At 34.3% G+C, this 23,356-nt stretch overlaps 1 protein-coding gene across 5 annotated transcripts in view; it reads right to left on the reverse strand.

The window, feature by feature from the left end:
- LOC131668558 (synaptojanin-1) overlaps positions 1-7,980 on the reverse strand; it is a 433,427-nt gene extending 425,447 nt beyond the window's left edge. For 2 of the 5 annotated variants that reach the window (XM_058942873.1, XM_058942843.1), the window contains exon 1: positions 7,019-7,502. The gene's annotated coding sequence lies outside the window, so the exon portion shown is untranslated. Of the gene's footprint in view, positions 1-6,779; positions 6,898-7,018; positions 7,503-7,854 lie in introns of those variants that run through there. The other 3 variants (XM_058942847.1, XM_058942864.1, XM_058942849.1) reach the window with 3 other exon arrangements.
- Between the last annotated feature and the right edge of the window lie 15,376 nt (positions 7,981-23,356).

Genomic DNA, 23,356 nt, shown 5'->3' on the forward strand with positions numbered 1-23,356 from the left:
GCAGAATCAACGATACAACGTCCACATGCCACCTGTTACTGAAGGCAATCGTCAACTCCCCACTGAAATGGCTAATCGCGCCTGCATGGTGACCATGCAACGATGAGTAGTTGAAGCCTGAAACGGTCATGTAAATCCATTTACAAGTTTCTAGACGGACTTATTCCAAGAGCTCATATTTTACATTTAAGAGATTTTTACTTAATTGCCGGAGCGTTGATAAATAAATATCGAGTACCGCTTCTAATGATAGATAAGACTGTTGCCCTAGCACGAGAGATTAGAACTCGATTAAATGATGTAAACGTAGTTCAAGCGTTAGTTGAGGAGCATAATCTTGCTAGAAGAAATACCATGTGGGAACGTTTAAATCAGGAACACGTTCCTGAATTTCCTCGATTGGATTTACAATATTTACGCCGATTGACCCTCGGTCCATATCAACTCGAATTAGCTCCATCGTATGTGCAAGACAAATTCGAACATGAAAGTTCTGATGTCTTCGAACTTGATCTAAATAGAGATGTACCAGGCTTCTTAAGAATTAGAATCTACTCTCGGTTTAGAAATGCTACTCGCTATCAATTATGGATAACTTTTCGAGTAGATATTGAAGATGATCGAACGGTAGATGGAGATGAAGGTGATGTTATACTAGAATATTATTGTACCTGTAAGGCTGGGGCAAGGACTTTAGGTTGCTGTGCACATATTGCAAGTATTCTATGGTTTCTTGGGTGGGCTCAATATGAACAGAACATACAGTATCCTAGTACGACGCTTCTTAGATACATTCTAGATGCCGGCCACAGAAATAATGATGATGGTGCACATCAAGACGAATTAATAATCGATGGTGAAGAATAGAGATTTGTAAAAGATTATAAAAGATTAAAAAGATCAGTACCTATAAATATTAAAAAGACAACAAAAGTAACGGTAGAATAGACAGATTCAACAAATACAAGACTTAATAACTATAATGACTGACAGACTGACGATGACCAAGGAATTTAAGTCCGACTTTGCAGCCTCCACGTGGTAAACTCTGGGTACTGTTAATACAAACGGCAAGAGTCCCTCCTTTTATTTTGACTAATACGGATTTTGATTATTTTGTTTTATTTTTACTTCCATTTTATCTGTATGTGGAATGATTTTACAAATATACTTAATTGCGGATTCAATCACAATAAAAATAGGTACAAATGTACCAAGGTTTAAGGAGGGGTTAAACGTACCCCGGATTCAGATTTGGCGACCCAAAAAACATGTAAATGTACTTTTTCACTTCGTTTAAAATGAATTTTATGAATTTGACCTTGACCTGACCTTGAACCTGACCTGCTCGAGTGAAACGGACCCCGGATTCTGAATCATCGACCTCAAAAACATATAGAAACGGTCCCTAGCCCAAGATTAATGCGATAACCTTGATTTTACCTTGATTTGACCTTGACCCTGAGGTAATCTTGGAGCCCATTGAGTTGTAGGGTTCGGGCCCATTAAAGTATTTATTTAAGACATGTTAAACGGAAAATCGGGCCATATTAATGGAAACCACAGTACTGAGTAGAACAAAAAGTGTATAGCACTGGTACCCTGTTATACTGACTTCAGTGGGCCCTATCTTGGGACCTATTGAGATTTGAGCTTTATGCCCATTGAGACATTTGTTCAGGACGCCAAAATGAGTAACATATCAAAAATGCAGTCAAATTAACCGAAACCACTTTTCCCATAGGCGTCTTGCGGGGTTTTTTAATTTGGTTTAATTTGTCCGAGTTATCCGGTATTATTCTTTTACCTAATTGAAAGTTTATTTCAGTTTACTTTATCAGAGCTTGAGTGTTAATAAAAGCCAAAGAAAGACAGCAACTATACAGGCAATTTGTTCACGCCGTTAGGACCAAGGAAATATATTAATCCACTGTATCAATTGGACACATACATATATACGCGTACATTTGATGGACCATACAATCCGTTTAAAAACAAAAGGAAGGAAGACCATATAAATAAAAAAAAACAATAATAATACATAAAGGACCGAACGCCAATAACTCTATTAAGAAAATAAGTGAGTACTATTTGTTTATAAATAATAGACAACGCGAGTCGAAGAACACTTGTCTGTATATATATATATATATATATATATATATATATATATATATATATATATATATATATATATATATATTTCTCTTTTGGCTCGATAATTTATTCATGTACTTGAGCTTTATAAAATAAATTTTATAAATTGTATTAAACGCGCTTGAGTATATCCATATGCTTCCCCGTTATTGTTTATTTTATATATGACCGATTACGGATAGATATATACGAATACGTCCGATCGAATATCTCACGATCGCGGTATCGGGATCCCGGATTCAAATCTACGAAGATTTTGTTATTGACGCGCGAACGGGACGGGGTGCCCGAGAGCCTGACTGCCGCCCGAGTCAAAGGCCGCTCAGCTGTTGAAAGGCCTACGGACGGGATAAATTCGCCTCGCGCGAATTGTCACCTATCAATCAGTCAGAAAACTGAAACGTATATTTTGCAAAATATTCACCGCTGGCATAAATTAAGTAATTAACATATTAGTAAGAATACTGAGGTAAATCAACAGCTTGTAGTGTCACCATATTAATTTAGTAATTACTATATATTAATATGATGACCTTAAGCCCAAATTAATGCAGAGTAGAAACGGATGAATACGGAAAACCCTTGTATAAATATGTGACGAGATGGCCGGCTCGCTCTTTCTCTCTCTCCCGCGACTTGCTCCTTCGCTGTGGCCATGGCGAGCGTAATGGAAATCGAGAACCATTATCGATGCTCGCAACGCTTTATTTCAGGACCAATACCTGTGCCGGACATCGTCAGTGGGGACCAATTGGGAACTTGAGCAGCAGCGGCGAGAGAAGAGAGAGGAGTAGATGCGTCGCGTAAGAAGAGTAAGCGAGCGCGAACGACCCGCGGCAATCCGTTCGAGAGAGCGAAGCTGCCGGTGTTGCTCGAGCCGGCACGCACGTGGTTGGGGAGAAAGTTCGATCCGAGATTTTTATCAGTAAGGATCAACCGTGACGACCAAGAGCGCGCGCTAGAATATAGAGCGATCTGATTATATAAATCGCCAGGCAGAGACAAGCAGGGAACAAGACGACGCTGGGCAAACTATGGCAAGAAAAAACCTCAGATTGTCGCCTAGGGCATCAGGAAAACGTATCCAGTCTACCTTCGATCTGCCAGCCACCTCAACAACGGTTCCCGCCAACAGCATTCATCAGGTCAGGTCGTCTCTCTCTCTTTCTCTCTCTCTCTCTTCCTCTCTATCTCTCTCTCTCTTTCTCTCTATCTCTCTCTCTTTCTCTTTCTCTCTCTCTCTCGCTCCCTCTTCTGTCATTCGTGAGTGTGCAACATGTCGACGGAGTGCTCGCGATCATCCGCGAGCTCGGCAATAACGGCTAGGCTCTCCTTTAGTACCTCAGGGCTCCTAGGAACAATCAAATACGATTATTCTCCAAACGTGCATAGTAAGTGTTACAAATATAAATATTTATTACTCACATAATACACAGAAATAATATATTTATATTGAATGAAACATTTTTAAATGTAAAATACTTTTTTACTTTATGTATACTATGAAGTTTCATATGCTCCGGGTAGTTCCACCTGCTCATATTATTTTTACTTAATGTCGATGACATAATATGCAATGTAGAAGTTAATTAATAGTGTAAAAGGTGAGTAATAATAAATCATTCACGAAATACTGAAAATTTCACTGGAACGGATATGTTCAAATGAAATTTGGGGTGGCTGGGGGTAGTTGCGATGGTCATATTATTTTTACTAAATTTCGATAATCTTGACGCAGTACAAAACTTAATTAGTAATATAAAGAGTGTAAAAACAAATTTTTATGAGAAATTGAAATTTTCAGCAGAACGACTACGTTTATATGGACTTAGGTGCATGGTTGGGGGGTAGTTCTGCAAGAGCGGAAAATGGAAAATCGCTAAAGCTTAAGTGATATGCGTTTATAGTGATAAGCTTGGTTTTGAGAAGCCGGGCTTTTTGAAGTCAATAAGAGAATAGAGAAGAGTAGTAACAGAGAGTGATATCTGTAACCCCTTCAAGGCAATTAATGACCATTTCTGCGATTGCCGGTATCCGTGGTTACTCTTTCCATCCATTCAGCCTCTTGAAAGCAATTTGCGCCTGATCATCATAACCTTTCCATAACAAGTGAGTACTTTATTTAGGCATGTGTGTATGAATGTGAAATTATTACAGATTCATATAGCGTACTATTGTTCCGCGAATCGGTTTCTCTCTCTCTCTCTCTCTCTCTCTCTCTCTCTCTCTCTCTCTCTCTCTCTCTCTCTCTCTCTCTCTCTCGCTCTCGAACGCGTAAGTGTGAATGTGAGAAAGCGAAACATAAATCTCTAGGCTATTACGTTACTGTACGAGAGATGTTAGAATATACATCACCAGCTTACTAATCAAGTCGCTTTATTTGTCATTTCTAACGATACATGCAACTAACCTTTAACAGTATATTGCACGCGACTGAATCAAAACATTCAGCAATTAAACCAACTGCCGCAACACCAAGAATTAAGTCGGCGGTTATCCTTATACCGAATAGAAGCTAATGTCGAGAAAATTAATTAAATGTCTTCCTCGTGACAACATATAAAATTAAAGTTATATTTATTAATTTAAAAATTATTAAATTTTAAAAAATAACAGCATACTTTGCAATCAATAATTATTATGTTATGAAACAAGTATTTCTCTATCAATATCAAAATTAATTAAAAATTATGAACAGTCTAGTCAAATTGTTACAATATTCAAAAGAAGTGCTAGTTGTAACTTTCAATAAAGTATCTCATTCTATGAAAGTTTTACAATGTATAAATAAAACTTACTGTAAATTAAGATCAGAAAAGTGTTAACAAGCAGTGAAACAGATCTGAAATAATAGATTTTTCTAACCAAAATACTGTTATCATTTCAATTTAGTTTGAACAAAGAAATAGTGGCTTTAAACATGATGTAAATAATATATTTTGTAACAACTAACTATATTTTGAATTTGAAACAAATAATTGTAAATAATAGAAAAATGGAAGATAACATTTACTTTCATCAAAACAATACATAGTATCCAAAAGTCCTGGGACCGTGCGAAAACTCAAACAGATCCCCTTATCAGGAAAAAAATTTTAGATAAAGTTTATAGTTTCTTCATTCACGAACTTGATGGTGACTCTGCTTTGAACTTCAAGATCGAAATCGAATTTATCATAAAATGTACCCTTTAGAGTCCAGCAAATTTCGTTTGAAATATTTTTTGCTAAACCATATTATTATGAAGGATCATTTTATTATAAAAATCAAAAAGGTAACAATGAAATACACATGACTTTGAAAATTATTTGGAGAGAGCTTTCCTAGGCTCCATACATGGTAGATTATCTAAAAGTAAAATTTTCCACTGATTCTGATTTGGGGTTGAAAGTAGGTATTAAAAAAATCAATTTATTGACTATTTAAAAATCAAAAGATGACCTTGAAATGACCTTGAAAAATATCTTCAAGGTCAAAAGCAGGCTCACCAGCAGGTTCGTCAATGAGAAAATTACAAAGTTTATCTAAAACTTAATTCCTGATACGGTGTTCTATTTGTGTTTTTGGATTGTTCAGGACCTTTTGGAATGCTTTGTATATTAAAATATTATTTTACAGAAAATGTTAGATTAGATAATTCAATATTAATTTATATAAATTATATTATATTAATCTATTAAATTATATAAAACACTATAATCTTAGATGGTTTCAATTTAAAACTCAAATTGTAAACTATTGATATCTACTGTTATATGTATTGATTGATATCTGAGTTAATAATTTCAATTATATTATTCTTACATGCAAGTTGAAAGCTATTTTATAGATATAATTGATGACTGTAAATTTTTTAATGGCTTTAATACAGAAATTCATGATATTTTTAATGAATGACATTTATAATTAAATACTGATAATAGAATCTATGAATCAATATTTATTACTTTTTTTCTTTCTTCTTGGTTTTCAATTTTTCTGTAAGGGTATTAAAAAATAAATTATATCTTTGAACACCGAATTTATCGAATTCTTAGTCTGTAGTAAATTAAAAGTTCAAAAAATGAAAAAATACTAATACTGATCTACAATTTAGTAAAAGTACAAATTTAATATTTAATTTATTGTTTTTGAGATTTGGTGATCTCTTTTAACTTGTATTTTTTGTTATATAAAATGACTGTTCCTATTACAGACAATTTACAACATGAATGCACTAATAATCATTAATATAAGATGCACAAGGATTTATAAGGCTAGCTCCGATTAATAAAAGTAATATCATATTTTTGTAATAGCACAATTTTGAAAGTTTACACAATATGACAAAAGAAAGTCCCTTTATTCCCTCTCTTGCTATTTGTTTAATGACCGGTAAATGGTTATAAAAAATTTAAATATATATGTATTATCATGAAAATGAATTCAATATTTTTACTTATCGATTGTAGTTTAATTTATGAATATATTAATTAGCTTATTGTAGTTTATTATATAAGAATTCTCTTTAAAATAGAAGATTATTTTTAAATTATAAAATGTAGAAGTAAAAAATCTATATAATGTACAATTTTTATAATAACCAAAGCTAGCTTAAAAAATAAAGTTAATTAATGCATTACCTATTTTATTTTAGTATTTGCATTAGCAAAAATCTGAATTTTGAAAACTGATTGCTAAATCAATCATTTTCTTCATTCGTACCACAACTTTCCTTTATTTAAAAATCTTGAGTTCAAGTGATCACAGCCTATATTAATGTTTTAGTAATAGACAATTAAAAATTTGAAAGGGATGCTTTTATGATGAAATACCTTTATATAAAGGAAGCTAGTCATTGAGAGTGTTAAAAATGCTTTACCTGTATTCAACAATAGGTAGATTTTTTATTTGGCTTCTTCCATTAACCACTATCAAATTTTGATATTTTGAAGGCTTTTAAGATCCAAGTAAGAATCTTAATCATTTTGAAATAGCTTAGAATACTTAAATTATCAAATATATATTTATAAATTATGACCCATATATTAAAAAATTTTATTTAAAACATCGATATAACATATTATATATATTTATTTATTAATTCAAATAGTTCAGATTCAGATCAATCAAATCGCTGTTTTGTGTGATTATATTCCCCTGCCCCTAATAAGATCGACTAAGACCTTGGAAGTTCATAACAAATTTAATATTTCAGCCATTTTGTTAATTAAATAATTAATGTAATCAATATTGCGTAAACTATAAACCATTTAGTTTGGAAAATGATATTTAATCGTTGAAAATTGTTGGAAGTAAAGTCAATTTCAATTTAGAGACCAATCACTGAGTTATTTATCCAAACAAAACGGAATTTGCTTGAATTTGTTAAGTTGATAAGATAGCACCCAGAATTAGCTCTTTAAAAATAATCGTTAAGCTAATTATGCCATTAAATAGTTCATCAAAAAAGCAATTATATTTATTATTTGCTAGTTCGTTCTTGAAAAACACTTTGAAAAAAATAAAATAAGTCTCGGATCGAGCACCCAGATCGGAGTTCCCGTAAAATATAGAAAAATTTGTTTATATAAGAATTATTCATAAAGCAATCGTTAGTTCGTAAGGTGAACTAATAGTATCCAAGATGAAATCAAGAATAGATCTATTATTGAAGTAAATAAAAATAAAAAAATGTTTCAATCTATGGCTACTTACACAGGCACACAAAATAAAAAAGTTAGTTGTTCCCGAAAACGGAATGGTATATATTTATGTTTTTTGGGTCGCCTAATCCAAATCCGCTGACCTTTTCTTTCCATCACGTCAGAGTCAAGGTCAATTGAAGGTCGGATTGTGAAAATAAGCTTCTCATTAGTAGATACTATATTTACATGTTTTTTGGGTCGCTAAATCTGATTCCGAGGCCCGCTTGATCCTATCTTATCAGAGTCAAGGTCAAATGAAGGTCAAACGGGTTATTGATTGATGAATTTCATTTTTAACCACGGATTTGGAAAGAGCAAGAAATTCCACATCGAAATATGTATCTATACATTTTCTTTCTCAACCTCTCGAGGTCATACAGAGGTCAAAGTGTTCTCTAATCAGCACAATCATAGTCCCTACTTTAATAAATAGTATTAATACTTTTTGCACTTTGCTATATATTCCGCAATCTTAAGAATAAGACTCAGAATAAGATGATTTCGTACAATACTTTAAACTGATTGTTCTCTATGGCGCCTCAAAATCCAGAGCGAAATAATAGTTTCCTTAAAAGTAAATATTTCTTAAATATAACTAAAGATTCGTAAAAATTACTTACAATTCAAATCAATTTTCCCGGGAACAAAGCAATGTCTAGCAAAGTTACTGCACTGAATGACACTACGTAAAGTATTATTATTTGGTTTCAGGCTAAACGTATAACTTTAGGTGCTAATGCTTCTTTGAAAAAGCTTTCAATATCTTTTATTTCGTAGCTACCAGTCGGTAAAGTGATAGCTTCTTGACCTTCAATGTAAAAGTTATTATAACCAACGTCAATGTTTGGTATTGAATTAAATGTTAATAGCTTAACTAGACCAAGAACGTATTTTTTGTTTGGTATCAATTCGATCGGTGGAAAATAATATGAATCGAGTACGGATGATGTTCCCGAGAGACTCAATGTCAGTGTATTCTCCATGACAGATTCATATCAAATGATAGTCATTTTTTAATTAATGAGTATTTATTATACTAATCGTCTCTTCTATAGTTTGTTCAAAAGAAATTTGAGACAATGATGGCCGTAGTTGTACGTATTAAAATCTTGATATCTAATATAATAATTCACGATTTTATTAATTTTGAGATAAAGCAATAGATCTATAGGCGGTTGTAGATTACCAAAACTATCAAAATACATAACCTCATCACCTTTTTTTTTATATACTACCCAATGAGTACCTGATCCACGTTAATTATCTAAATTTACAATAGCTGTATCTTGATATCGCGGTCCATCGCATGGTAGAGAATCACGCATGAAAACACTTCGAAAATTTGCGATTTTTAGTATTTTAGCATATTTTCTTATATCATGATCTGTCAGTGCTCAATTAGGTAAAGTTACTTCGAGCTTTTTTTTTTAAACCTTTTCCAGTTCAATATGGTTTCAGATGAAGGCCATAACCTTTACGATGTGGTTTCAAATAAAGTCCTTTACCAATAGCAATAGCTTCCATAGTTTTATTGTGTCTATGAACTTCTTGCAATTGATTATGAGAGGCCTTAGCACCGTTAACGGCTTTTGCTATTGAAGCAGCTCCTCCAACTAGAGCTCCAGTGGCGCTCAAAGCGGCAAATAATGGAATTAAAAAAGGAAGAGATCCACCCACTTTACTCGGAATAGGTAGAATACGAGGCATATTTATTTTTCTTCTTCCTCCAGCCTTCTTCACAGCTTCTTTAGCGCCTTTATTCGTCGAACGAATCACGAAAAGTGATTTATTACTAGGTACAATACTTCTCGAGGCAGCGTTAATAATTTTTTTCATTGCAATTGATAGATTTTTACTTTTTACATGTGTCTTTCGTCGCTGTCGATGTTGTTGTTATTGTTGTTGTTGTTGACGATTTTTTAATCCCTGGCCTCGTTTCTTTCCTCGTTTTAAAATTTTAACATCCATACAAAGTTTACTTTTAACTTTCATTATGTTGGCTACAACAAACGCAGCGACTTTCTCGCCAAAACTACTATATTTCGCTTGCACTCTATCCCAGGCCTGTTTAGATAGAATTTTGTCGGCTTCGTTTCTCACCTCAATGTTCTTTCGATTCTGAGAATAAGCAATATCGTGATCTTTACAAGCAGCGTCTAGCGGATTTTTTCAAGGATCACCACGAGCAAGTCATTTTTTCAATTTAGTTTCCGGTCTGCAATACTGATAACGAGGCAAATGAGCTTTGAATGGTAAGTTATTAATGATCTTATTCACTAACCCAGCACCACCAGTCTTACTTTTGTGACAAATGATCATACCTCATCAAAAGACAAAGTCTTAATGAAACTAAAAACTATACGAACAGTCTTTATATATTTAGTAGTCTCATTCGTCGTTCGATCGGTGACTAGAAAACAATATGGACTTCAAAGAGCAACCAGTTAAGTTGCAAGTTATAAATTTTGATAGTGTGGTTGAAATGGTAAAACCAGAAAAAAGTCATGGCGCACTACTACCTGACAGTATACGACCAGTTTTCCGTGGTCCTAGACTGTGGGAAAACTGCTTGCTAACACTAATCACACATTCTAATGGACTTAGATTCGAAAATGTTTATGTTTATTCAAAGTTCCTCAATCAACAAAAGTATAAGTTTTTTAAGATTTATTGGAACCGATTGATGGTATACAGTATCATGCATTCAGCGAGCATGAGACAGTTGTTTCACCAGATAAAGCTCATCCAAATGCCATCATGAATTTGATGATATAGCCACTAAAAAGCAGGACAACGTGAGAGCATTCTTCTGTATGGGAAGACATAAAAAAGTAGATAGTTTCTATCTCTGTTAATCATACGCTCGCATACCGAAGCATCTCATTCGGGATAATGTGAATTTACTAGTTTTGTTTCGACAAGATGACGTAAATATTAAACATATTTACAACGATCATGTTAACTCAGATATGACTTTTGAGAAGTTTAAAGCAATTTGTTCAAAATGTTGGAGAGACGATAATCATGGATTTATAGTTATTGATAGAGATAGACCAATCAATCATGGATGGTATAGAAAAGAATTTGATTCTTTTGCTATAAATATAGCGGAGTGAACGAATGAAGATTATTTAACTTTAGAAATTACAAGCGTCAACATGGCTAATTTTGAAAAAGAAAAGAAGATGCTCGAGCAATTATCTGAGGCTTGTGATACCATCAGACGTAAGTATCAACTAATAAAACGTGACAAAGCTGATTTAGAAAATACATTGAATGAAACTTTTAAACCTATGGTTGATCCATTGAAGAAACTTGTGGAGGTAGCTATTGATAAAACTAACGATAATACTGAACAGGAAACGAACAAGGAGAAGAAAATTACGTTCGATAAACTTTTCAAGTCAAAAACAACAGCTAACACTCTCTATAAATCTCGATATTTCAATAGTACTGTTAATATTGAATGTCAATACATGTTGCTGTCAATACATCCGCTTGATTCTACATTTGAATCCGCTATATCTATTGCTGATGCTACTGATGATGGTGATGAAGACGAATTTAGTAAGACTAGTGAATCAACACTTGATAGAAATGCAATAAATTTAGACAATGTTAGTTCAAATGTAACTACAAAACAACAAAAACAGCTGTTGGATGACTCGATTGTAGGAAACTACATTCGACTATTGCATGAACCGCAACAGAAAAGTAATTTAGACAAGACATTTGGCGTTCGCTTGCATGAAAATACATATGTCATAGGCAATTCTCCAATTTCTTTCCAAAATGATAATGTGACTGTGAATGACAAAGCATTCAGCAAGACGCCCGGATTAATGGAACTTCTTTTTCGTAAAGAACCTAATTCTAAATTAATCAGTTCATCGGATATTGAAAATTATATAAAAATTCTTGAAATCACTAACACTCATCGTAAGAGATATGAAAGAAATGGGGAATATCGCGATAAGCGTGTAAATAAATTCAAAAAGTATATTGGTCCAAATTTATCTTTAAGTGGTAATGCTAAGAAGCGAAAATTGACTATTGATGGAAAAGGTCTTTTTCCTAACTATAAAATAGCAAGAAAAGGAACATTATTTGATTATGTATATTGGGATGATCCAAACGAGCTCGTTGATCGGTTGAGATTGTTTATCGCCGAACAAACCGCTGGTAATCCCAGTCATATTAACCCATTAAGGACGGGACGGACACTTTTTCGTATCCAACTTCAAGCTACCACCAAGCCAATAATTTAATTGAAAATAATTCGCGAACCACCGTTTCCTATGTTTTTAAGTATGTTCTTTCCGATTATCACACTTAATTTTTTCTAAAATGAGTTTTTTCATGTACAATTTGAAAATTAAAAAAAAAGCACTGATTTTTTGGAAAAAAAAATTTTTGTGATCGAAATTTGTTTGCCTTTCGATTTTTTTATGGGCCATTTTGAAAAAACCAAAAATAGTCTCCAAAAATCTAAAAAAATTCAGACGTGTTCCTTGACTGATTCTAAACATTTTTTGTTCTTATAAACTTTTCATGAAAGTCGATAGTTTTCGAGATAAAAATCGGTGAAGTTAGTGAATAAAATTTTTGTTTATTTACGCAAATTTATTAAAAAATATATATATTTGGGTTTTCGTAGGGCCGATATTTTTCAATTAAGGTATCATGGACACCTTTTTTATGAATTTTAAGCCCATAAAAAATCCAAAGGCAAACAAATTTCGATCACAAAAATTTTTTTTTCCAAAAAATCAGTGCTTTTTTTTTAATTTTCAAATTGTACATGAAAAAACTCATTTTAGAAAAAATTCAGTGTCATAATCGGAAAGAACATACTTAAAAACATAGGAAACGGTGGTTCGCAAATTTTTTTGCAATTAAATTATTGGCTTGGTGATAGCTTGAAGTTGGACACGAAAAAGTGTCCGTCCCGTTCTTAATGGGTTAATGAAATTCATTCAATCATTGAAGAATTACGTGAAGCTGGCTATATATATTAAGAGAATCCTAAATATTCCTCAGTAATAAAATGAATGTTGATGTTTGGACGTATTTTGAATAAAAAGGAGGGTAATCGAGGTCCTCCTGGTGTAGGGTATAAAATTACTAAAGACGGACAATACGACGTGGATAATAAAAGAATTTTTAATATAGCTGATCCTCAGGACAGTAACGATGCTGTAAACTTACAAACGTTGCAAAAAACTAGTGAAGCTAACGTTACTACCCTTACGACTACGATAAATAATCTGAAAAAATCATTAAATACAATAAGATTAGAATTACTAATGTATCGAGAAGTGATTAAATATTTAGAACAAAATAATAATAATAATAATAATAATAATAATAATAATAATAATAATAATAATAATAATAATAATAATAATAATAAGGAGAAAGAAATAAAAATTACGCCGTTTGACTTTTTACATCAATTTTAACAAATAGATTGAAAATGAAACATCAAAGAATGGCGGATGAGTTACACAAACCAACACGTTGAAACCATCCTTGTCGATAAGTCGATATACGTGGAATAGATGTGACATGGCAAGCTGATCTTGTAGAGATGCACGGCTACTCGAGAGAGAACAACGGCTTTCGATATCTATTAACTGTCAATGATATATTTTCAAAGTACGCTTGGGCAGTTCCTGTGAAACAAAAAGATAATGCTTATGCAATGGAGTCTACGAGGTGTGTTCAAAAAGTAAGGTGACTTTTCAAATTTCACGGGCAACGTATTTTCGATTATCGATTTTTTTGTTTTGTTATGTTGGTCCGCTCTTCCCGAACATCTGTACCAAGTTTCAAGTGTATAGCATTTTTTGTTTGGTTGTGAGAGGCGTAAAGGTTATAAGTGTTTTGCGTGCTCGGCGATTTCTTGCTATCGAAAAATATGTGTGCGAGAAGCAATACGAAGAAAACGCCCATAATTGTGGAAAAACAATTCATGGCTTTTGCATCACGATAATGCCCCTGCTCACTCATCTTTGCTTGTGAGAGATTTTTTGGCCAAAAACAACACCACAATCATGCCTCAGCCACCATATTCACCGGATTTGGCCCCATGTGACTTTTTCTTGTTCCCAAAACTAAAGAGACCTATGAAAGGACGGAGATTTGCAACGATTGAAGAGATAAAGACTGCATCGCTGGAAGAGCTTATGAGAAGCTTATACTGCATCACCGAAAAGTGCTTATGAGAAGTGCTTTGGGGATTGGAAAAACCGTTGGCATAAGTGTATTGTATCTGAGGGGGATTACTTTGAAGGGGACAACATAAATATTGATAAATAAATAAATATTTTTTCTTAAAAATACAAAGTCACCTTACTTTTTGAACACACCTCGTATATTAAAAAAAGGACGCACTCCTAGAAATCTAGGACCAAAGAGGCGACCATCGGGACGAGGAGAGAGCGCGCACGCGGGCCCGCTGCCGAGCGATCGCCTGCGACTGGCCCAGAATTAACGTGTGCCTTCCGATGCACTCTGGCGGCAGGAGCGAATCGCTGAGCGATGCTCCCGTGGCGGACCTCCCTGCAGCCACGGCTGGCCCTTCAACCCCTTTTCGCACGCAAAAACTGTTCGCAGCTGGCTTTCCACCTACTTGCCTGTCAAATTGTGGACGGTGCTCGCGCTCGGTGCGCTCGGTATACTTTTCTTGTGGCGGTAGAAAGCGCTGAAAAGCAATGACTAGCAGGTGAGCCAAGATTGTAAAACCGAATAATTGCAGCGGATTTGTTTGTTAGTCGTATGTCAAGCGGGCATTAGGTAGAGCGAGGTAGAGCGAGACAAAGCGAGGCAGAACTAGGCAGCGAGCGTATTTTTCAAGTTTCATTGTAACTGCCATGAAACTGGATGTCCATTCGGTCGATTCGAAACGAAAGAGCTGCAGCAGTGGGGTTACAAAACGACTGCTAATGTAAGTAGCGCTCGCCGGAGTGAAAGAGCCAGGCAACAGCGTGTGCAGTAATTAAATTCTTTGAGAGAACGATTCCGGAATGTCAGGCCAGAGCACGCAATTAAACGGAAAATGTTGCATTTCGGAGCCTAAAGGACTTAGGTAATTAAAAGAATACGAGCCGTAGCCGGGGTCCCGGCTTCTCGATGCCTTTTATTCTCTCTCTCCTCTCTTTTATTCGGTTATTTTTACGCCTGTATCGCCGGGCTGCTATTCTCCTCGCTCTTCTATATTATGCGCCTCAAGACAGATAGGCTCGTTATGTCACTCGCTCGCTGACAGTAGCTGCTACTCGGTTGGCATACTAATTTTGGCCGGCCGCTAGTGGCGCAACTGCTGTTACGTGGCCTTCGATGCCAATACTTTCGAACAATCATCGGTGCTCGAATAGCCGATTAGCTGCGCCTCATCACGTCGTCTTCATGAGTTTTCCGGCTCGACCCACACCGCGGCGAGTCGCCAGCTGGGCCGGTCGGCACCGAGGCCGTCCAGGTCAATTGATCGGAAAGCGAGCGAGTCGCCCATAAAGAAGTCGATCATAATGATGAACTATTGCTTTTGAAATTCGGTCCGGTAGAACAATTTCGAACTCACAATCGAGTTCAAGAATAACTCGAGATTCATCTTGCCTCGTGTATGTTATTAGATAATTCTGATCTTCATGCAATTCATAATGACTCTTTTCAGGAAGTATGTCGAAAATCTTCGTTCCAAAGTTATTCAATATTTCAAAATTCATCTTGCTGTAGGTAAAGAGATCTAAAATGTTACGTCTTTTTCTTCTACTACTACTACTACTACTGTCACTGCTGCTGCTGCTGCTGGTGCTGATTTGAATGCTTTAGAAGAGGACTAAAGCCTGAAATCCGGCTAAATTTACCTAATGACACCATCATCCTAAATGCGCTAAAGAATGCCATAAAAGTCGAAAAAGACCTAGAATTACAATCAACGTTGCGAGTACGAGCTTCTAATAATTCTCGTTCTTTAAGATCAATAACCCTCTGTCAAAATTGCAATAAAGAAGGCCACAATGCCCTAAATTGCAACAGTATATCTAGAGAAAGTAATAATAAACGATGTAATTTCTGCAAAAAGGTCGGTCACGAAGAAAATTCATCCTTCTCCAAGTTAAGGAATAATACTATACAACATGTCAAATTTACAATAGGAAAGGTCACGTTGTTAGTGATTGTCGAACACATCTCAAATGTCAAATATGTAATAGAAACGGTCATATAGCTGCAGACTGCCGAACTCGAACACAAATAAAAATGATAAATTTCGCAACGTGATAATTTATTGTAGGAGATCATGTTATACGATTTCAAGAAAATGATATTCAATGTAGCAATTTTTGTTATTTATATAGTACAGAAGAAGTAGAAGAAGTTAGTATTAATGCAATACAAAAGGTTTCTCCAAAAGTCAAAGTTTTGAATCCATCAACTAGGACCAAAGAATACTTCCTAATAGACACCGGGTCCGAAGTCAATCTAATAAAGAAACGTCTTCTGTCACCTGGAAATGAAATTGATATCACGCAAAGTCCGAGGAATAGGAAAAGAAATAATATCAACCCTTGGTACAACCGAAATAAGGATATTTGACATTTACGCTATCTTTCATGTAGTCGATGATGCTTTTGGAATGACTTATGAACGAATATTAGGCGCTTTATTTCTCGAAAAAGCTAAAGCTGTTATAGACTTTGGATTCAATAATTTTAGAGGAGAAGACTTTGTTTTACCTCTATTATTAGAACGAGACCTCGGAAAAATCATGCCAAGATCACAAAGCAATAAAGTGCAGCTTAGTCCTGACAAGTTTGACAGAATATTAAACAAATTGATACCCTTAGCTTTTGGAGTACCGTTTAATTCAGCCGTCAGACTCGTTTATAGTATTGCACAAGACAGCGTTAACGAGGAATTAGATATAGAAGATATAGATAACAATTTAGAGATAGCCGACGTAATCTTAGATGAAACCAACGAAGATAATAATAAAAGCATAGAAGATTATTTAGATTTAAGTCATCTAAACAATACTGAAAAGAGTTACATTGTTAATCCCATTAAGGAAGTACGAGATGTCTTTTATCTTCCTAGCGACAAGTTACCGGGAACCGATCTTGTCTTGCATGAGATAAGAACAATCGATGACGTACCAGTAAATAGTAGACAGTATCAATTTCCTCACGCTATGAAGGATAAGATTAACTATCATGTCGAAAAATTACTAAAAGCTGGTATTATACAAGAAGCTATTTCACCATACAACATCCCCATATGGATCGTACCTAAGGCAACAGATAGTAATGGAAGAATGGTGTTGGACATGAGAGGATTGAACGAAAAAACAATTGCTGATTCGTATCCAATACCTAACATTACACAAATTTTTGACCAAGTAGGAGGTGCTAGATTCTATTCCGTACTCGATCTCGCCATGGGATTTTACCAAATCAAGATGCACCCAAAAGATGCGCATAAAACGTGAACTTAAAGAGTTGATGTGTAGCGCTCCATTATTACAAATCCCAAATCTTGATAAAGATTACATAATTCGTACTGATGCCTCTGGAATTGCAATAGCAGGAATACTCTCACAAGACACTATTGGATCGGACTAACCTATAGCATACACCTCTCGAGTACTACGTGGTCCGGAATTGAATTACGAGGTTTACGAAAAAGAAGCGCTTGCAATTATTCACAGTATAAAAGCATTCAAATCATATGTCTTCGGAAGGAAAATCACCATTATTACTGATCACCAACCTTTAGTTTGGTTTAAGTCAGCCGACCTCAATACCAGGGTTTTGAAATGGCGTTTTCAAATTTCTGAATATGACTATGAGATAATTTATCGCCCAGGCAAAGCCAATGTGACAGCCGATGCATTATCACGAAATCCGATAGAACCAGTTAATGTAAAACATATACGTCAGAATGATAGAAAAATTAAAAATCTAGTTTACTCTTATATTAGCAAACAGACAGGTAAAGAGTTTCAATTCTTAATTGACTCTACTTCCATTACCAATATCATTAAATCCTGCTGTGTACCGGATGATATACCTATCCAAATGTCCAATATCTTACCCATGCAGAGTATTTTTGCTGAAGATGATTATCAAGAATGTGGATTTGTCAAGTTAACAATAGCCAGAAATGAAATAGTATTTTATGTTGTTGCAAATTGTCAAATGTCATATCACGGAATCATAGGTAAAAATTTCTTATACAACACCAGTACGAGGATAAACTATAATAACAACAGCATAAACGAAAGTAACGCAGTAAAACCTGTTATTAGTGAGAGTAACATGCAAAAATATAGGAAAATTTATAATTTATATACGCCACTCGTTGACGAAGAACCTCTTTTATTGAATATATATAATCCAAAATACGGATGGACACAGTATATGATTAATAGTTTATCTGAACAGAGTCTAATAAAGGAAAAGTATGCTTCAGGAATTCGCGATGAATCCGATCAAATTGACCTAATAGATATTAATGGTTCAACCCATACAACTTTCGGATCAATAACACTGAAATTATTTGAGATACCAATGAAATTACATATTGTACAAAATGACTTTCCTGTAAATTGCGAAGGCATAATAGGATCTGATTTCCTTTTTTCTAGTAAAGCAAGTGTTAATTTTGACACAAAGACAATAAAAATAGGAGACACTTACATTCCTTTTAGAAGACGGAAAATACCAACACAAGAAAATGATAGTTACATATCAGTAATCACCGAAGCAGACAAAACACATCAAATTCCTGAAATAAATGTAGTTACTAGAAGGCAAAGACAACAATTGGAACAATCATCTGACCCTTTGGTAGTTCAACAGGAAACTGAAGAAATCAAACCAATAAAACGTCCATGTGGACGACCCCGGAAAATTCCTGTTAATAATGATAATAAAAATATTATTCCATACCCAAGAACACCTCCTGTCGAAAAGTTGCCCATACCTGAATCTGTCGAAGTTGTTTCAAAACGTCACCCCGAAAGAACTCGAAATAAGATACCTGATTACGTAGAAAGTGATCTAGACGACCGTGAACTTGAAGGTGAGGCACGAGTTATACCCGAAATACCTGTGCAACCCAATCAGAATCTACCTCACAATATACAAGATAATGATTCCGAAGAGGACTCAATGAATAATAGTTCGGATGAGTCCGTAATTAACGACAACGACACCGCTAATATAGTTAAGGTTAAAGAAGCCATACATGTGCGCAACGACAATGTTGCTTATTTTATAAGCAGCAATGGACAACCTTGTGACGAAGGCGCTCGAAAATTGATAGAAAATAAGAAAATTAATACTAAACTAATCTTACAAGTGGGTGAAGTCTCAAAAGAAAAGAAGAAGAAGAACTATCATCAATTTGGACTCTGCATACGAGGAGACCGCCCAGAATCGTTAACTCATATTAAGGACTATACATATTACATTAAAAATATTAAGAGATTTGCTAATTAATACTAATCAAACTGAAGTCTGTATTGCTCAGAGTAAACATTTAGAGAATTCAAGTTGGTCAGAAATAGAGTATTTATTAGATAGTGTCTTTAGAAATAGAAGAATAAAAATAATAATTTGTACGGATAAGTTAGAGTATGTACCCCTAGAACAACGCGACGGAATCTTTTATGAATTCCATAAATCCTCAATTGGAGGACATCGTGGCGTTTCAAAAACTTTTCACCGGATCAGACAAGAATATTATTGGGAAAATCTAAAAGACGATAACAAAGACGAATTCAATAGTGTCTAGAATGTCAATTGAAGAAATTAACTCGTTTACAGACTAGACAACCCATGATAATAACTGATACATGTGCTACAGTGTTTGATAAGATTGCTATCGATATTGTAGGCCCTCTAAAAAGAACAATAAAAGGAAATGAATACATTTTAACCTTACAGGATCAATTAAGTAAATTTTGTCTAGCTGTCCCATTAGCAGACACCTTATCATCAACAATAGCGGACGCATTTCTTAAGAAATTCATTTGTGTTTTTGGATGTCCGAAAGCTGTGCTTACTGATCAAGGCAGAAATTTTTTGAGTTCACTAATGACGCGTATTTCCAAGCGATTCAAAATAAAGAAATTAAAAACCACAGCATTCATGCCTCAGTCGAACGGTTCCCTTGAAAGATCTCATTACGTATTCATTGAGTACTTAAAGCAATACACCGATATTGACAACGATTGGGATGGTTGGCTCGACCTAGCTATCCTAAACTACAATACCTGTCTACAAGAAAGTACATGATAATAATCATGAGTACATGATACTCAAATAATCCCCTTCGTGAAAGCGATACGTTACCTACATATAAGGGATATATAATAGATTTAATTGCGCGTTTATGTAGTATACGAAAATTAGCTTACAATAATTTAGTTAGCTCTAAAGAAAAATCAAAAAAATATTATAATAGACATATAAATCCAAAAGACTTTAGTTTAGGTGATTACGTTTTCTTAAAATCAGGACCTAAACCAGGGAAATTTAGGGATCATTACTCAGGACCTTATAAAATAGTTGGTATTCTTTCAAAACATAATATTAAAATAGAAACTAATAAGGGCACAAAAATAGTTCATTCAAATAACTCCGAATTTCGCATATAAACAAATCAACCAAAGAAATCAAGCCAAAATAAAAAAAAAGGGAGAGAGGAAAAATATAATATAATATGAAATGAGATAAAGCATAAAATAAAATATATATATTATGAAAGAAACAATAGATAATTGAACAAAAGGAACATATAATAAAATATTTTCTGATTACAGAACCGAAAACATGATGCATTCTTCTCTGTTAATACTGATATTTTTAACAATAACTAATCCAGTTACAGCCATCATAGGATACGACTACGGAGCAAGATCTCTTAATATAACCACTATATCTTTATTAAACGTGGAAGAATGTGAAATGCCTTCTACAAAAATAAACGTAACAAGAAAATACATTCAATTATTACAGTTAAATAACTATGAAACTGCACAAGTGATTCAATGTAAAGTCCAAGTAGACCGAACTGTTTATTATTGTGGAATGCATTCACACAATTCCATAATAGAGAATGGCGCAATAGAATATTTAATGGATGAAAGCCAACAAATGTGTTATGATTTGCACAAAAGCGGTACATTTTACTTTGACAATTCACATGTATTTCGAGATATTAAAGTTAATCAAACTACAGTTAGACCCGCTATACATGCAGGAAGCGTAGATCATAATGGAGAATGTACCTATAGTAGTTGTTCCGATACTTATGGAAGCTGAAGTTCCGTAGTTGTCCAAGCTAAAATAAAAGTAACTTTACAAGAATATACCGCTTCTATCGACTTAGATAATAACCAAATATTATTACGTAGTGGCGATAGATGTATTTTAGATAGTGAACATTGTATAGATTCTGAAGGAGGATACACTTTTTGGGAAAGTATACCTAAAGATGTATGCAAATTTAATCGGTATCAAATATTGTATGAAGGAACAGCTAATCAAATTCAAGGTGAAATAGAACAAACTTTAACTCGTTAGTAACACAAGACATTGCTTTCGCGTTAATATCCAAATCTAAACGTAATCTATGTGGTTACGAAATTATAGTTACCGAACACCCAAAATTATTTGTTTATATTGTCGAAAATAATGCATTTTTTCTAAGTAAGAAAATATCAATGAATAACCTAGATATATTTGCGTATGTAAATTCTAAGTTTGTATATGTAAAACGTCACATAAAAGTACAATTAAGTCGTATGTACAAGGATGTTGTCGTACATCGCTGTAAGCAAGAAAGAGAAATTTTGAAAAATGCACTTGCAATTGCTAGTCAATCTCCCGATCAGTTTGCCTATAATCTCATGAAAGGACCCGGATATATGGCTGTAACAGTAGGAGAGGTAGTGCACATCGTTAAGTGTATACCCGTTGATGTGAAAGTATCGCAAGGAGACGAATGTTATGCTGAGCTAAAAGTAATCCATAACAACCATACCAAATTCTTATCTCCTAAAACACATATTTTGAAAGCTTATGGGATAGTAGTTGATTGTAATGCTCTACTACCCACATTCTTTTATTTCAATGATGACTGGTATAAGTTTTTACCAAGAGCAGTAGAAGCAAAAACTCCCACCACTCTTAAGCCTTTTTCTGGATTAATCTGGAAATACCAGAATATTCCCTCACTAGCCACCAGCAGAATATGTACAGAAAAGGATCTATAGGATTTAATAAACAGAATCCTGTTCCCCTTGGAACAACCTGCAGTAATAAATGATGTAACTCGAGAAATTCGTGGATACGCCATAAAAGAGAGTAACGGAATAATTGGACAGTTAATGATAAAGAACGTAATGGAGCAGTTAGTAGTCAATACCTGGAACAAAATGTGGATGAAATTTATGACCTTTGGTACTTTCAATGCCGCTATACTTGCAATTATACTAATTGTCCAAGCTACGAAAAAATTAATAGAAGTCCTCATCAATGGAATAACTCTACATAGCATTTATGGATGGTATTTTCATCTGATTGGGGCCATATGGAATAGTTTAACTACCTTTCTGATACATTTAGCACCAAAACCCACAGAAGCGAAAAGGGATATAGAATCACCAGCAAATATTGCCACCGCTCCTGGACAGGAGTTATATCCGACTCTACATACAACAGAAAATGAAATAACACAACACAACCAGAGTAATTCGATTCCAGCATCACAATCTCAAGCAGTTAAACCATCGTTTGGGTTTCTCCCATGTTAGGGCAATATCTTCGAGATTAATAAAATATAAAATATAATGATAAAACCTTGATTACAGCATGATACGACAAGATCCTTATAATTAGAATAAATATTTCGATTGCTCTTCCTCGTTGCACTCCTCTAGCAATCGTTTAAGTGTGGGGGTATGACGGCCTGCCGTAACTTAGTTCTTTTTCAATATTAATTAATAGAAATAAATATGAAGAACGGAGCGGGAATTTTCCTGATTTCCCACGATGAAAACGCATTCGAGATAAAGAGTTTATATAAAACTTGATAGTGGCCCGAGCCTGCGACGCTCTATCTTGCTTTGTCCCACGCGGATGTGTTGACAGGAGCCTACGATCATCGCGTATACATCGTGAAGCGTTATCGCGCTGATAATGGAAAGAGGCCATAAGAATGCAATTTATCTTTTTTTTCCCACCGAATTTTAAGAAAATATCCGTAATATTAAATGGATTCTAATCAATTTTGTAAGTTATTATTGTATCGTAATGCGCATCTTTAGTCACCAAATAACTAATAAATAATTTTATATTGAACAATAATGCATTTTATAATAAATCGTAGAAGTTTTGGATTTTTCTAAATATTTAAAATAATTGAATTATTGTAATAATCACCATGTATCGTTAAAATTAACTAAGTTTAGTACGATTTTGTATAAGTAACTATAAACTATA

Source organism: Phymastichus coffea, unplaced genomic scaffold, assembly GCF_024137745.1.
Source record: "Phymastichus coffea isolate CEN01 unplaced genomic scaffold, Cenicafe_Pcof_1.1 PCOF00006, whole genome shotgun sequence".
Taxonomy (NCBI): Eukaryota; Metazoa; Arthropoda; class Insecta; order Hymenoptera; family Eulophidae; genus Phymastichus; species Phymastichus coffea.